Source organism: Actinia tenebrosa, unplaced genomic scaffold (genome assembly GCF_029948245.1).
Source record: "Actinia tenebrosa isolate PJP-AT-01 unplaced genomic scaffold, QUT_ActTen_1.0 PGA_scaffold1__47_contigs__length_23844297, whole genome shotgun sequence".
Classification (NCBI taxonomy): Eukaryota; Metazoa; Cnidaria; class Anthozoa; order Actiniaria; family Actiniidae; genus Actinia; species Actinia tenebrosa.
In genome coordinates, this window is record NW_028292578.1 from 2,615,334 (window position 1) to 2,634,006 (window position 18,673).

General features: G+C 34.3%; 1 protein-coding gene across 2 annotated transcripts in view; it reads left to right on the plus strand.

Moving 5' to 3' along the window:
- The window catches only part of LOC116303374 (uncharacterized), a 59,213-nt gene that overhangs the window by 22,409 nt on the left and 18,131 nt on the right, over positions 1-18,673 (plus strand). For both annotated transcript variants that reach the window (XM_089032281.1, XM_089032282.1), the window contains exon 4: positions 920-1,029. The gene's annotated coding sequence lies outside the window, so the exon portion shown is untranslated. The remainder of the gene's footprint in view (positions 1-919; positions 1,030-18,673) is intronic.

The following is an 18,673-nucleotide window of genomic DNA, read 5'->3' on the forward strand; positions in this document are numbered from 1 at the left end:
TATATTAATCACAATATTCACAAAAGGCTTTATATATCTCTCTCCCTCTATTTCTGTCTCTCTCTCTGTGTCAATCTTTTGCGCTACCTCAATATAACTCTCGTGTTTCTCTCTCAATGGCTCTTTTTACCTCAATGTTTCTGTCTCTGTCTCTTTCTCTTCCAAGCCTTTAAGCTTGACCAATCCGAAAACAAATCTGCCGGGATTGGATCCGCTCATAAACCGCGTATAGCTACTAATAACATTCACTTGATCACATCCTCATTAAGCTGAACGACAAGTAAAAATTAGGCTTTATAATTAGACAAACCTTTCCAAATTTCTGGAAATAATATTATTCGGGATGTTTTGGAAGTTTTCATTATATGTTTACTCTTGCGGTTTACTGTGATAATTTCTCTAGTTTAAACTGGAAATGTTTTAACATAGATTCTGCATTTTTCTCGGAGTATACAAATTTCTGATCGAGTCAAGTTTGAATGTATGAAAAGACCGTAAGGCAAAACTGAGGCAACCCAAACGAGATGAAATCAAGGAGGGGAAGGGGGTCCTGCTCCGCCCATGAGATAAATAAATGATTAGCCATTGGCTTTTACCAACTCTTAATCATTAATATATAATACAGTAAATATTGATCATGTTATTCAGTATACATGTCAAGTCAAGTCTTGTGTAAACATGAAGAATACATTGATTCTCATTGATTAGTCTACGATCTTCGTTGAAATGTCGAAATCTTTTTAGCAGTGGAATGTATGTCAAAATTCATTTCAGTATAATATGAAAATATTAGACTAAATATATATAAAATATAAAAATATATATAAATATATATTGAATAATATGATAGTACTTATAATATGAAAATATTATAAGTAAGATACACAAAGTGGTCTAAATGTCCTGAATTTTCTCATAGAACTGATACTGACGATGTACTGTGGCTTGAAATGAACACTAAAGTAGTATTCAATACAGAATGCATGAATACGCTTGGCAAGTTGATATCATTATTACATTGGACAAACTGTGAGTATTTATCAGTTATCTAGTAAATAATGCATGCAAGTTAATGATAAACTTTCCAATAAAATTGCTAACAAATTATAAAAAAATTAAAGCGTCAAGAGATAAAGTATATTTGATAAAAGAGAAATAAAAGAAAAGTGATGGGACATTTCTATAGTTAATAATATAATTACCTAGTAAGAGTAAATCACTATAGTATATAGAAAAGTTCAAGGGAACCGTAAGAGAGTCACGTTAAACAAGTTACGAACCTGATCAGCCTTGGCCAAACGAAATACGGGTCCCGAACCTCTCCTCTTGTTTTCTGATAATATTATCTCTTGAATCTTGGACAACATTATTTGCCTTCTTAAATCTTACTTTTCCGTATCTGTACGTTATCCTGTGACTTTGCCCACGGCTAGAATAGTTTTCATTAAATATTATACCGAGCCTTTATGGTAATGGTACATAGTGGACTGAAAATTTTTAACAAGTAGATGAAATGTTGATTTAGACAAAATACCTGTTGGGTTGCATAGATACCATTTATCGCAATTTCGATTGACGACTGAAAGCCCATCACAACAACATATTGCGAAATACACGTCTTGAAAAATGTTAAAGATGAGGTGGGGATGTTATATATAAGGGCACAAAAAGTTGCGAAAAGACTGCCTTAAAAGTGCACTAAAAAAACTAGTTGTGTGAGTTAGCCATGGTGTCAGAGTTACTCATTTTTAGAAACCAAGAATAGAAAATTTATATTATAAAGCGTGGTCAAGATGGACAACTTGCCAGTAGTAATGTGTGGTCGTTATTAAAAGTATTTGGCAAAAGTTTACTGGATTATTGTCGAAGATATTATATATTCAACGCACGCAATTGATCAATTCCTAAGGACAGTTTGGGTTGCCTGTGGTTTCCCAACTTGCTGGAGTAGTAATCACGTGATATCGTATATGGAAAAGGGGCAAGAAGAGAAGGGAGGGGTACGAGGGCTACGTAATAGAAATTGAAAAGCAGAACAGATAAAGGAAAAGGAATAAGGCTTCATAGTCGGCATATCTATTTATTCTGCCTCTTTGAAAAAATAATTCCCAAGATTTGAAACTTTCTTTAAAGATTAAATAAAGAATAGGTTTTAGGTTAATATTTCATCTTGACCATAAAGGAGTTTTCACATTATATATAATTCGAAGGAAAGGCCTTGAATAGGCCATTTGCAACAGACAGCCACGTGCCTATTGCATTGAATTCCTAGAGGAATTGTCTGGGGGACAAAACAATAGGGCATATTTTCTTATGCAAAAAAAAATCCATTCTTTTGTCCCCCGGAACAATTCTTCTAGGGACTCAGTGCAAGGGGTCTATATCACTTTGATAGCGAATCATTTCAGCCAAAGGTCCCAATCTCAAAATCGAAAGTATCTTATAAGGGCAAAAGTATATTGAAAAAAGTTTGGGATATGACATTAGTAATCCAACAAAAGTATGAAGACAACGGAAGCCCAAAGTTTTGTCATGTGATTATGTCATGTGATCATTTCCTGCAAAAGGCCCGGCTTTTGTCCGAGCAAAACACGCAACCTTTTACTGGACAATATAGACCCAAAATAACTTAGAGATGAAAAGTTCTGTCCAGGCAAACCTTCTTAAGTTATAATCTTATTAGGGAAACCAATAATTGCCAAAAATAGAAGCACTTAAAAACTAAATATATTTCCTTAGGCATTTGAAGGAGAGTTTAAGGCAAATGCCAAGCGCCATACAATTTATTTATTTTATGCAGGACTCTATTTAAACTAGACTGTGCTAAATTAGATGTTACTGTTAAAATATTGAATAAAATAAATAAATAAATAAATTGGAAAAGAATCATAATCAGCATTGATGAATCAGCCTCTTATTCAAGCTAAAGCGTAATCTTTGTTTTCAAAAATAATGATATAATCTAAGATATAAATAAAAGCAAATATATACACGAATTCAGCTATTGCCGGCGACAAAATATCAGTTTTGTATAATATTGATGTTATTTATATGCAGATAGGCACTTACTCTGACGAAGGACTAGCGTCCGAAACGTCAGTTTCACAAAGCTTTTTACGGTGATTCAATTTATCTACAAGTTCCTACCATATGCAGATAGGGCTTTTATAACTGTTTATATGTGTTAATGGATCACCATCATTCAACCTATAGTGCTTATTCAAATTTTCTCAAAATATCAAAACATCCTGTGCTTATCTTTGAAAACAAGGAATATTGACACTCGAAAAAAGGTACTTACAAATTCTTCCTGTGTGGGAATTATTTCAGCTGACTGCAGTTCGGATTCTGATTTGCCACGACCTGAAGTTACTTGTCTCTTGGTTGCGAACACGGCCGCTTGAGATAAACTTTGAAATCTATGACTCATATTTATATACCTTATTCAAACCTCATTCAAAGTTTACTGCCAGACGAAAGGTCATTCTAATCGAATCAAATCCTTAAAGCAGGTTAAATTTCTCTAGAATGTTGAATTCTAAGTTGGCATGGTCCAGATTGAGGATTTTCTTCGTTATAATTTGAAGTTAAAGAATGTGCATGCGGCGCATATCGACGTTTAATAGTTAACCTTTCCAAAGACAACGGAAATGATAACAATATACTGGATGGAAACCTTTGACACCGAATGACATAATTTGACACTGATATAAAACTGATTCACATGACGGAAGATGACATCATATAAATCCCAGACCCTGTATAGTCGGCCGGGCTCGGTCAATTATGGAAGGGAAGAATGCGTACGAATGCTTAGACTGACTGAAATTTGGTATCGTTTCTTTTTTTAATCAAAAGAAATGGAAATTAGAAAGATTATAGCTGCCACGTCAATGCAACCTGTGTAACTGAGTGAGGAGAAGACTAGCTATTTTAGAATCTGAGGTGGGGAGATTCCATGGGTTTAAACTAACCTCTCCAAGTTCCATTATCATTCTGTATTTATCATCCGTATCCTTGTTGCAAGTGTCAAAGCATTTGATACCATATGGCTTTCAAGACATCGGCAATCGAGCACGACACCAGAATTTCATGTGATTATTATCTTGTCTTCTTCACTACTGATTCGCACTGAAAAATCCGATCGTTTTTTAAGCCTATACCAGTATGCCATACAAATGTTTAGAAACTTTTTTTCGATCTTCTGTTTCCCTCTATATTCAGATTACTTCCAGCTGAGAAGAACTTGTAGTGAACTTAAGACTAATATTGCATGGTCACATGCACAATTAATCGGTGATGAGGACGAGATAGCTGCCTAATCCTTACCTTAAATGATTCCTGGATCAGATGAAATGACTTGGTTGTGACACTTGGGTTTCCATTCCTCCATTCCCGCGTCAACTCGTCGTATAAAAAGCGTGAATTCATGATTTCACTTTACCTAAAGGAAATAAAAACTTTTTATACATGTCAAACGAACACGATAATGTTGAATAATTTCATTGGGAACGGTACATCAGGATTTTAGGGGATTACAGAGGTCAGAAAAACTAACATCTACAAACAGGGGACTGTCACTCCTATCTAGTTTTGAACTGTACTACAAAGTAGCCTAAGTCAACGTTACCTCTGACCGAACGGTCGGGATTTAGATAAACGTGTGGACATGCCACTATCCACTTTTAGTAACATATAAGTATAGTAACACGAACTTCTGACTGACCATGAATACTGTCTACCTAAGTTACGTATATGTATGAAAGTACTTGAACAAATAGTCATTACGTAGTCATAAGGATAATATTGGGCTGCTAGACAGCCAATAATCGTGCTAACAAGTATTAACGACATTTAATATTTAAATTAATAGACTTCCAGAAGATGTGAGTCGAGTGAGTAGAACATTCAGTATAGTGGCATTGTGTGTGAATGAAAAAGTGTCCTTAATTTGTGTGAAATAAGCGAACGACTAGGTATTTAAATTTTATTATTATTTTTTTTTTTACAAAAATGGAATTAGCGGCGAGGCTAGAGAGGAGGAATGAATTAAAAAATACTCCAAAGGCATCAATAATATTGTCATAAAATAGCGTGGATTACTGGATGGATGCATGGGCTTGTATTTAGGATGAATAAAATAGTTTCTAGGGACAATTAACAATAAATATATAATAAATAAATAAATGCAAACATCACACACACACACACACACACACACACACACACACACACACACACACACAGGAAAAGAATTATAGAAAGACAGACAGAATTCAATTTCTATGAAGGGGCATGATAGCGTTGTTGGTTGTTCAGTCTTCAGTAATGATTTATGTAGATGACGTGATGCTTGATTAATCGATTAGACGCATGCGAAGCAAACCTGTCTGTATTTGTAATCATAGAAAATTATGAGTATAGTAACCACTAATACAGAATTATAAATTAGTAAACCATTCATATTTAACACCTGGCTTATGTTCAGACGGTTTTCCTATGGGAAACACTAAGCCCGGCCCCACAAGTACGAACAGTTATTTGCAGGGCTGGCGCTTATTTACGTCAGACACTAGTTACTAATAGGTGCAGTTATGCAGGCACCAAAATTGCGCAACTCCTTTCACACTAATAATGCTATAGGTCATTTTGAGGTTGAGGAAAAACTGGGTCGGGCTGGCAGTCCAGTGCATTTTGGGGCTGTTTTAGGGCACGAAATAGACGCCAAATATTTCCTATAAAACAGCCCCACAATGCACCGCAACGCCAAATCTATCCGATTTTTTTTCAACATCGGAAAGGCTAATACATCATACATAGAATTAAGAGGAAGTGGAGCTCGTCAGTTAATGGCATAGTTCTTGCATGGCGCACTTCCTGTATCTTAGATTACTGCTCAGCACATTTTTTAAACGCTGTGCGAATAGTATTGTGGTACCATAATATAAGATATTGTGCAAAAAATGATCATGCATGGTCTTTCATATCACTGGACTTCAATAACCCTTACTTGGTTCTCAACCTGAAACATTAGTAAACGCAACTGATGCAAACAGACAAAATTATAAAAGTCTTTTTCTTCTTTTTTTGTCATTATAAAAAAATTCTATTAAGCTGTTGTACGGATGACCATAATACCTGCTCGCATGCACCTCACGATAGTAGCAACCTTACATGAACTTTAATTTACAACGCCACTAATAATATTAATTGACATTAACAACAATATATATAACCACTAAAGTGGGTATTGATGGTTTTCAACCATTCCAAAGAGAATTAAATAACAAAAGACACGGCGGCCATGCTGGAGGATATAACAAAAGAATTCATTGATAATTCTTTTGTTAAGTTCCTCCAACATGGCCGCCGTAAAAACCATCAATATCATTGAGTAACTCAATGCTATCAATGTCAGTATAATATTTATCAAAGTGTGCTTGGTAATACCAATAACTTCAAAGACAAGGCTCCGATACTACTTTATCTGCAATTTCTATTGATATTTTATATTGCTTTCCTTCGAGTCAAACCAGCTGTCTGTGCTGTGTCAGCTCCGTCGGAATCAAAGCCAAACAAATCCACCACCAAGGTCAACACTGGTAAATGTTTTATTAAATCTCTGTCCTTTTTTTGATCTCTTCAATCGGTTTTTACAATTTGTTTGCAATTAGACATCGGTAGTCGGCTTCTTTGAAGGACTTTTTTATATTAGAATAACGGTCCATGAGAAGAATATTCACCTGTACTGTTCTACTCTCTACTTTCAATATTTCGGATATGCAATAGTTTGTCGTAGTACATGGTTGTCTATCTTCCATTAATTTCTTATGGTCGAAGGAGTGCCACAAAGTTTTGGAACGACTAGAGTGATTTTCCTTCGCCCGTGAAACGAAGCGTGTTACTTAGCAACTAAAAGTCAAAGTGAAACAAAACAAAACAATGGATTTCGTGTCTACTACTATGTATTACGCTGACTACAGTATTTTTTCATGGGGGAAGTGAAAATCTCACTATGGCTATTGATAACAACAATCTGTCGAGATGCCTGTTTTGTGTCGAAGGCCTCTTCTTCAAACTATCGTCGTCGGATCTTGTTCGAAACGACCCGCCATATGTAAATCGTTTCCGCCCAGGCACCTACCATTCGTCATTCGTGATGCCTCGCGCAATAAAGTCAATCTTACATGTTTTTGGAGGATTTTATGACCATTCCATGATAATAATTCACTATATTCCCTAAGTATTAACGCTCTGAATCGATCAGTATTGGAGTATTCACTAATATTCACGCTTGATTTCTGTTGACTTAACGTGGCGCCACTTGGTCCTCAGTATAACAACCTTTAACTCACGCATATAGCTCCTTTAAAAGGATCTTGAAAACATAATTATTAATCTGATCCCTTGCCCCATACAATTTAATCCCAATATACAATAAAAACTCGCATTTACCTTTCATTCATTGCATTATTCTTGACGATATATATTTTGTTACCCTCATATACCTGACTACCGTTGTTATGTTACGATTTTGGTTCAGCTGCATGTTCAACTTTTTCTGATTGCTTCCAATTATGACTATTGAATTCGAGCATTTTTTATCATGTTAGACACTAGAAAAACCACACACTGTGCCTTTATGGAAAAACTTACCGTATTGACTTTTTTCACGTGTTAATAACTTCGTATATAACTTCGCGCCTGATCAGAATTGAAATGTTCAAGATTGGTAACTCATGATTTGAAATGAACGTTCTTGCCTCAATAATCTCGATTAATTTTCCTAGAACCCGTAGTTGGTGGTAGCTCGAAACGAAATTAATGCACAAATAACTATTACCAGTGAGAGTCAACGTGTTTGATCAGTGTTATGACAATGATTTGATGCTGTATGTCCGTTTGACTTGAGACAGGTATGTCATTGGTCGATGAGACTTGATAACTACTTCAAGTCTGTTAGGGTCCGTAATATTCAGCTATATTTTGTGTAGATCAGACGTCAACGGTTTACATTAAAGAAAAATTATACCCAAATAACTTATTCAACTAAGATTATTTTAAAAAGATTTTTAAAAAAAATTTTTTTTTATAGCTGTGGTCCGCAGACATAGGTATCGGGAACTTTCTGAAAACTAATGCAAAGGCGCATATATTTTTTAAATACATTTTTACGTTTCCATTATATTTTTTTTAACTATTTTTATTGATTTGAATGGAAGATATTTCTCATGACAACGCACACGAAGGTGCAACGAAGATATAGATCTCTTGATTTTATTGTTTAACAAACAGAAATAATAGTCCGTCTCATGCATAATCAGAAGAGCCTCAACAGTAAAGCATGGCTAAAGCCTACCCTTTAGATTGCAAGGCTAAATAGAAAAGTCTTCAAAAAGATAAAAAAGGGTTTTTAACACTTTTGTTTAAGCTTCGTAATGTCAATGATTGCATTTCAAAAGTTTGAAATTAGAATGGTGAAAAAGTTATTAAAGTTATATTTTTGTGTGCGCAGATGTTGAGTAAAATCAATAATAATGTGTTGGTCTGTACGAGATATTTTGCAATGCTTGAAGCATATTGTTGAAAAAGAGACATGGAGCAAATTGTGTTTGAACAACATCTTTTAACGAAGATTGAAATGAAAGTTTTTGGTTGGACATTAAAATTGCTTATATTTCAAAATAGAACGAAAACGAAGAAAGGAAAAAAGAAAGAAAGAAAAGAACAGAAGGAAAAGAAAAGATTAAAAATGATAGAGCAAACACCATCTTTCAGACTGATATGTAGGGAACATAAAATAATTTTCGAACCAGTTTCAAACATTACCTTCACTGCAAAAGATGCTTGGTTAGTTTGGTTTCGTCAAGTATAATCTATCCCACTTCTGCCACCAATGTCAATAGCATCCCAATACTAATAAAAAAAGAATATCATCAGCATGTGTTCGTTTTAAAATAATCTTCAAATCGACTTGTTACGTTGAACTTGAATATTTATATGTTCTCATTTCTGTGAATATTACTCCTATTAAATATTTATAATGTCAGTTGATTATACTTCCGAACAAATTAAGTTTTTTATTCTTTTTAGCTTCGAAGACTTGATCATTTTATGAATGTTCGAGAAAAGCAAGATGCAAAAAAACAAAAACAAAAACAAAAACAAAACAAAAACAAAAACAAACAAACAAGGCAAAAAGGCATTTATATTAAAATAATATACAACATGTCCTACGTAGGCTTTAGTTAGTAAATAGCATTTTGAGAAGTCTAAAAATAAATAGAAATTATTGATTGCCATTGCAGTCAATCAGTATTGTTGGTTGCTAGATTTGTCGATCACTATTGTAATGCAATGACACACAATAGAATTAGAACTTTATGCTCAGATATACCTAATACCTGTTGTGTTCAAAGTGAAAAACAAAAAAAGCTAGGAAATACCGTACCAGTAAGGCAAAAGATGACTTCATTTTTTCTTGGAATATATTAAGTTGGTATTCATAGTTTCAATTGGTTTGGCTTGTCGTAAAGTATATAATAAAAAAAAAACCCCCATATATTTCAAAAACTAATATATTTATAACTACTATGAATATATTTTCTAAGAAACAGCAGTTGGGCGTGAAAGAATTTGAATGTGACTGCTATTCTGCAATGAGGTATATGAAAGATAAATTGATTATCGTTGTTAGGCACCAGTTAAAGAGACAAAAAGATTAATTTTATAAAAGGAATCAATAAAAGCATTGCAAGCAAGCATTGTGAGCAAGCATTGACAAGCAAGCAGTGCAAGCAAGCAAGCATTTAAGCAATAAAACAAACAATAATCCACAAATGAACGAAAAAAAACAAACTAACACGTAACAAAACAAAAACAAAAAAGGAAAGGAAAACATTAAAAAGAACAGCAACAGCAACATCAAAAAGAAACTAAAACAAAAACCACCAAAAACAACTCACGCACAAAAAGAATGAAAGAGATGTGGAACTTCATGAAAATATTTAGACAAAGCAGTTTATTTCATGCCCAAAATAGAATATGTCAATACCCACTATGAATAGACCGCTTCTCAAGGTTGCGTGCGCACCCAACTTGACGAGCCACAAAATTAAAGTGAAATTAACGCAAATTCAGTAAAATTGAGAAACAGTTTTAATTTAAAGAGAAGAATAATCGATTTTATGAATTCGATAAAAAAATCATAGAAATGTATGATAATTCTCATTATAAAGCTCGTTTCCTGTTATCGTGGCCCGTCAAGTTCCTTAAATTTGGATGCACACGCAATCTTGAGAAAATGGTCTATTAATTTTAGATTTCTATGGGTTATTATGCTAAAAAAAAATACCAGTATTATACTTCAAACACATCTTTTTCTCAAGTGAATAAAATGCTCTCCATTTTAGTAGAATTTAGTTTCAACATGGAATTGATGAAAAAAAATATTTATCTTCTATATAAAGGATATTACATGGGCGCGCGGTGAATTTTATCTTCGAGTGTTCAATATTGATATCTCACGAGTGAGCACAGCGAACGAGTGAGATATCTAAATTGAACACAGGAAGATAAAATTCGTATTTCCAAGCGGCCAGGTAATATTCTGTTTATTATATAGATATCGATGAAACTTAAATAAAACAAAAGCTCAAAAATTCTTTATTAAAATAGCAAGCCGATTCAACACAGCGATATCTTCACGTGTGAAAGATATGGTATCTTCCACTGTTGAAAAGATATCAAGTTTTCGACACTAGAGAAAATTAAACCTGGTATTTCATCGATATCTATATAATAAATAGAGGATATTACATGGGCGCGCGGAGATACGAAATTTATCTTCGAGTGTTGAAAAGATCTCTCACGGGTGAGCGCAGCGAACGAGTGAGAGATTTTCAACACGAGAAGATAAATTTCGTATCTCCAAGCGCCCATGTAATATTCTGTTTATTACATAATTATCAAGAAGTATGTTTTGGCTTTTTCAGGCAATTCTTTCCGTGTATTTTGAATAGCCATCGCAATGGTGTTATTTTCACACGTGAAAATAACATGTTATTTTCACGTGTGAAGATATCAATTTTTCGAAATAGAGAAAAATAGATATTTCATTGGTAATTATATAATAATATAATATATTATATTGTAGCTTAACAGTCATGCATGACATTGCACTTATGGGCTATCGTATCTTGGCAACTAAGATGGCAAAGGTTTCAGAACTACTTTTAGGACCCAAATAACCGATTCTTAACATCAGGCGTTAACTTAAACACAATGCACAAAGTTCCTATGATGTAATGTAAAAATATTTTTTTGCATGATTGCCGGGTAATCGTGTCGGTGCGGATTTGCTAATCACTATTAATTATAGCTGATATGACTTTTGAACGGAGAGGCTAAAAAAAATAGAATCATTGTGCTGGTATATCATGTATAATGGCGCTATTAGCCAGCTGATTATTTATAAGCCCCGTTTACACTAGAGATTTTTTTTGCGATTTTTGCTGCGATTTTTTTTGCGATTTTGTCCATAATAAATAATGGTAAAAAATTTACTTATAAAGTTTTTTCAGGATACCAAGATTTTCCCTAGACGAATGTCTCTTTTGAAGGATGAGACAAAAGATTTCATCTTTCCGAATATTTCCACAAAAATCGCAGCAAAAATCGCCGCAAAAATCGCAAGTGTAAACGGGGCTATAGAACTCGAAATATGAACAGTATGAGTTTGGAATAAGCATAGCAAGTTAAAATGGAACAACTGTTAAATTTATCTTAGAATGTGCATGTTATACGTGATACATATATCGACTCTGAAAGTGCTTATAAAGCCTACAGGATCTCTTCCTGATTTCAAAGCCCTTATGAAATAGATAAGAATGGCCCTACTTTCTTTTTGATATCTCTTTTCGTTGCCGAGATAAAAAGCCAAATCATCAAACAGAGAATCTCTTTGTGAGAATTAGCTCGACATTTCGTGATTTCTATATTGAATATTTCAATAACGTAAAGAGATACCAAAAAGAAAGTAAAAGCCATTGAAACTTGAAATAAAAGTAAGGAAGTAAAATGAACGATCAAAATCATAGCATTCAAAAGACTCCATCAAAATTTGATGATCGAATTGGATTTCAGCATCTAAAATTTTTTTCTACTTTGAGTCGAATTAAATTTTTTTTTTTTCAATTTTCGATTATTTTTCGATTGGCAAACGTGGAATGAATCTGTCTTTTTGCTCGAATTATAATTCATAAAACACCGCAGCAGGTAGAAGAGTGTAATTTAGAACTTAAAGTGCTCATGAACCCTTCGACAATACTTTCAGTACTGATTCTGCATAAAGTAAATAGTTGATTGGTAAAATATTTCTTGATTTGAGTGATGCGTCTTTAAGTTATGAAGGTTTATACTTCCAATATGTTAATGATGATGACGTCAGGTAAGGTATTTGAGTGTTTTTGTTGTAACTAGTAATACTAAATGCTGGCCATTTTGAAAATAAAAATTGTAAATAGCTTTCATGTAAACCATGAGTAAAATAATGATGCTTTTTAAATACTGTTTCTATGAACCAGTTCGATTTTGTATATTTGATTAAGCCTTAATAGACGTCACACTCATTAGCATATTGGAAGTATAAACCTTCATAACTTAGAAACGCATCACTCAAATCAAGAAATATTTTACCATTCAACTATTTACTTCGTGTAGAATCAGTACTGAAAGTATTGTCGAAGGGTTCATGTGCACTTTAAAATACAACAAAAGAAGCATTGTCTTACTTAAACGACGTTTTAGAATCGAAATTTTCCATCTTTATAATTTTCATTATCAGCATCACCATCATCATCATTATCACCATCATTATGAAAAACAATCAAATCTGAAACCACGAGCTATTGAAGGAAAATGCTAATAAGCGCATTAAAATGGCGTATTAGTGAAAAAACGAACACGGAGAACACTATAGTCAACTGACATCTTAATCACACTGTTAAGAGACATCTTACCGCTCACACAATAGACTATACGAATATCGTTGCTGTATTTTTTCCTGACCGGAGACAAATCCTACCTAGTACACCTTTCAAGATTTGGCACTTATCGCGCTCGACAGATCGTTTGTCGATACAAGCTTTGACAATTTGAACTGGGATTCTTTCTTGAATTGTTCCGTAATCCTAGGAAAAATAAAATGCTTCTCAAGACTCGTATAGTTCTAGAATTGAATGTATTATTTATGAATAAAAATATTTGAAGATTTTTTTTTTCTATTTAGTTCAGGTTATCGATCACACCGAGCACATCTCACTTCTCTCTTCTATTACTCTTCTTCTCATTGCTCGAAATTTCCGCCTACAAAGACTAAGAGAAGTTTATCGATGGAATAAGTGTTGAATAAGTGTTGGTTTTCATTGTAGACTAAGTTGTTTATTCTTTTTTGGTGATGGTTCTTTTAGGCATACAGTGAAACAGGAAGTGTGCATCTGCTTTAACTAACACCAATCCTATGTTGTTCATTATCAGTACCTATACGAACATGAAAACCGTCTATAGAAAATTAAACAACGCTGTAAAAATCGTAAAAATTTGTTTTCTTCTCATACATTTTTTTCCCTGTTGCTGCAAAACCTAGTTTTTTGAATAAAATTTGCCGGAATTGATTCATTTAGTATTTTGCCAGACGAAGTAATCAGAATAATTATCGTCTGAATTGCAAGTCAATGTGGATTGTTTATCTTCGGTGCTTTTTTACCTTTAAGAATGAAAACGGAAAGCAGAAAACGGCCGATGGTGTCCCCTTTAATCTCTCTCTCTCTCTCTATCATTTCCCCTCTCCAACACTTCTCAATTGAAGTAAAAGCTACTTAAATTTAAGGAGAAGTTGAACAAAGCGGGGCATTAAGTTTCTGAAGATCCAAGTATGCGCACTGATATATTTAGATCAAAAAATAGTCGTTTTATATTCCTTAAATTTACGAAAAAAATACCACTTCTCGATCTCAATAAATGAAGAGCATCTTTTTTAACATGACTAAAAAGTGAGTCTCTCTCATTTTGACAGCTATAGCCTACCTTTATTCAGTTGTTCCCTCAATGATATCCTTGTCATCTACCGACCAGCTACAGGGCTTTTATTTACTTGTGAGAAAACAACCTTCAACTTATCTTTTCTACTTATGGAGTCAAATTCAAAACGAAAATATTTAACGTTTAAAAGGAAACAAGCGCAAATTGTGACAGCCGAAAAACAAACTAAATGGTTTGGGCTGAGAAATGACACGGCATACCCTCGATTGGTATATGTTGTTTGTGATGGAAGTCGTGGCGTGGTTTATCTCATTTTCCTTGAGAGGTGGACCACGGGGGGTAAACTAGGTCATTTCTATTTATGTTTGTTCGTTCGCAGCCCTCAAATTTGTTTGTTTGGGCCCGCGGAATATTTTTCGGTAGTCATGGCAATATGATGTTGATGTTGATGATGATTTTACTAACCCATATAGGTTGACTTAATCTATTGATATCTATTAATGTCAATTTGTTTGTTGATTAAATCGCCATGCAGAGTGGCGCAGGTTAAGGGGACTCAATCCGCGCCAAAACTATTGAGACTCCCCTTATTATTCACTATACTTCTATATACATTTGCATACATTTTAATAAATTGATCCCCATTTACTCTTATCACCCCACCCCCACCCTCCCCTCCCCTAGGTCAACCCTTTTCAGTGCAAGGTACACCCTTCAATCAAATCAGAAGCTGATCATCTCGAAAGATCGAACATTGCGAAAGGGGGGAGGGATGTTGTTTGTGTTGAGTTTGGATGTGAAGGGGAAGGTGAGTCTCAACTAGCTTTAGCGCAGCCGATTGTAGGTACAGAGGACTTCTCCCAGGACTTTCGAAGTCCCTTTCTCATACTCCCTAGCCCTTTAGGCTGCATTCATTCTATTGCTTAAGGAAAAAAGGTTCCAAATCTGGCTATGAAAAAGTCGGGCTGACACAATGTTACTATTAGGAAATTCTAGTTATCTTTACTGAACTGATGGAACGGTCGAAGTCTACACGTTGGGGTCGAAACTGTTAATTGATATGCGCTACTCGTACGAAAAAAAATTACATATGAGGAAATTAATCATTATTATTCATACGCTAGGAAGTAGTATAGAAATGATTTATCATTGGTCTCTAGTTGAAAGGAAGTCAGAAAGTCGGACGGTCATTGGTTCGTTTCCTATCAGTGACTCTGATTTTTTTCTGACTTCCTTTCACCGCTAGAGACCAATGATAAATCATTTCTATAAAAACTATATGCTTATCTTATTTTATTTTATTTGTCTAGTTCAAAAAGAAAAAAAGGAGAGAGAGAGAAAAAAAAGAAGAAATATAGGTAATTGGTAATAACAAATTGATCGTATTATGTGTTACTCGTTTGGCAAGTAAAAAGTCATAAAGTTAGTCATACCCAAAAACTGATCGCCAACCCAAGCAAAACTTTTGCTTCCATTTTGCTATTCAGTTGGATTTTATATTAAGCCGAAGAATGTACTCATGACAATGAGTGTAGGAAAGTAAAGGCGACTAATGTTACTTGCTATATTAAATGGAGAATGAATGTTTTGAACGAAAAATTATGGCTCAACAAGTCAAAAAGCAAGGTTTATCGTAACTTTATCAAGGAATACATTACTGTGTGTGATACTGTTGTATAAGATATGTAACACTAACGGATAGCAATACCGATTGATAATGATATTGATGATGATGACGATGATGATAATGCTGTTGATGATGATGATGCTGATCATGAAGATAATGCATGGCGATAATAATAATGATGATGATGGTGGTGGTGATATAATGATGATGATGACGATCATGATGATCATGATGCCGATCATTAGATGATGATGCATGTTGATAACGACGATGATAATCGAACTGTAAGTAATTCTGTAATTTCTGCCTGATCCGGTCTTTATCAGTATAGACAGTGATTAAGATCAACGTCTTCAGACCAGACAATGTCACACAGATTTAATGATTATAACATGTAAATTATCTTAGGATTGTCAGAAAATTTCAGGAAAAAAAACACTTTCTTTTTTTCCATTATCAGTAGACTAAACTCAAAAAGCCGCACATTATACTGATTTTCATTATTGTTATCATGTGATACGAATACGAGAATGACCGATAATAATAATGATAATGAAATGAATGAATGACGAGAGGTGAAAAAGAAAGAACTCAGATCCTATCTGGAACTCAGATTTTTTCAGTTCTTTTTTTTTTTTTTTTTTACCTCTCGTCATTCATTCATTTCATTATTTTCATGTATTTTGATTTTTTTATCGGAAACATATATCAGTTGAGCCAGGGTTTGGGGAATCTGATCAACAATACGACAAAAGCTGAGTTTTAACTCAGTAAAGCCAATCTCTATTCAGAATTTTACATCCTCAATGCATTCATTTATTAAAAGGTTGAAAAGATTATTCATTCTCAAAAGCATAGAGTATATATAGCTCAAGAAACTGAGTTGCAATATTTTGCGATGTTACTTACGTATATATGCCTATCGCTATGTATTGAAGTAGGATTTACTGTATAAGATAGATCATAACGATGATCCAGCACTCCTCTTGCAAGATCTAATGAATAGTACAGTGGCGTGCAAAAAAAAAAAAAACGTATAAAATTGAGCAACCCCCTCGAAGGCTGATGGCCATACTCGGATATAGACACCAAAAACACATCATGACGCATCTAATAAGATAAAAATCCGATAACAGCATATCATATCTACTGGGTGACATCTACTTATAACGGTGTATCCATAAGAAAGACTCGTAAGTATAGTTGCAGGGGTTGCGAGTAGAAGTAGGAAAATAGGGGGAGGGGTGTGGGGTGTGGGCCTGAAAGACTGAAAGAACTAGGCTTCTCGTATAATTGGATCAAACGGTTTTGCCAAAGATTCTCAGTTCATTCTCCAAAATAACTTAATTATATTATTCACATAGTAATTATTCCAAATACTATAGGATGACAAAATGAAAACTAGTACTGAATGATATATGCAAAATCAATGGTTAAGAAAAGAAAGAAAAAATTCGATAATTTTTTGTCGAGTGAAGAGATCATTCTGATGTTCAAATCTTCTCAGATCATGCTACCTCAACAACGTAACGATTCTTTTTTTAATTGAATTACTTACCAAATCTGATAAATTTCAAATTAACAACTTCATTAAGTCAGAATACTACTTTCAAAAATCATTTCTCAAGCAATTCTTTGATTACCTTAATCGCGTCTTTTCGAATTCTGTGTGTTGCCAGATTTGTCTTCATGGATAAAATATCGTTGCTTTGACATGATCGTTCCTTCTAGGTTTCTTTGAGTGATTCATAAGTGGTCATTCTCGTCATGATTCAAGCGGTAAGAGAAACTGAGACTCGCGGCGAATAAAAAAATATTAATCGATTGAAAGCGTAAAACAGACTGGAATATACGATTGTCTTTATGATAGTAATTCCATTATTGTGAGAACTGAGCACCGAAAGTCAACATCAGTAAGACGCGCGGAAGATCTAATGCGCATAAATATCAAGGAAAGTGAGTTGATATGAATCTATTGAGAAAGCATGACTTTGCTTATGAATAAGAATGCCATCTCTGTCTGCTTATGTCAAAGGCTCTCAGGAAGTTTTCTTTCGCCTAATGGGTTTATCAAAACAAATTGAGCTGTTTGTGAAAATTGTGTAGCCCGCTATTGTTTATTGCTGTAACCGGGTCGTCCACATTTTGTTGCTGCTGTTGTTATTGTTGCTGTTGTTATCATTGTTGCTGCTGCTGTTGTTGCTGTTTGTGTTGTTTTTGTTGTTGTTATTGTTGGTGTTGGTGTTGCTCGTGCTATAGTTACGTTACTACTGTTGTTGCTGTTGAGTTGTTGCTGTTGAGTTGTTGCTGTTGAGTTGTTGCTGTTGAGTTGTTGCTGTTGAGTTGTTGCTGTTGAGTTGTTGCTGTTGAGTTGTTGCTGTTGAGTTGTTGCTGTTGAGTTGTTGCTGTTGAGTTGTTGCTGTTGAGTTGTTGCTGTTGAGTTGTTGCTGTTGAGTTGTTGCTGTTGAGTTGTTGCTGTTGAGTTGTTGCTGTTGAGTTGTTGCTGTTGAGTTGAGTTGTTGCTGTTGAGTTGTTGCTGTTGAGTTGTTGCTGTTGTTGTTGTTGATGTTGTGGCTGCTGCTGTTGCTGCTGCTGCTGCTGCTGCTGTTGTTGCTGCTGTCGTTGCTATTGCTGTTACTCAATACTGTTATTGTGTCTTTACGACAGCCTTTACAACGGGTATTGCAGACATTTCCATATCTGATCAATATTCAGCCCCAGATCTATACATCACACGTTCAGTTTTACTTATCAAAATCTGATCAAAATAATGGAAATAATGCTGGTTGTCAAAGCCAGGAGCTGCTTTTTTAGAAAACAGTATTGAAGGCATACAATGCGAAACAAATGTATACGATCTAAACAGGTTTTTATGTTATTATTTCGTACTTATAGAATAATTAAAGTGGATGTTCGAAAATAAAGGAAACTGATGTTCTATAAGTGCGAATCACTGGTTTGAATAGGATTAGAAGATATGAATTGCTTCTGACAAGATACACGAGC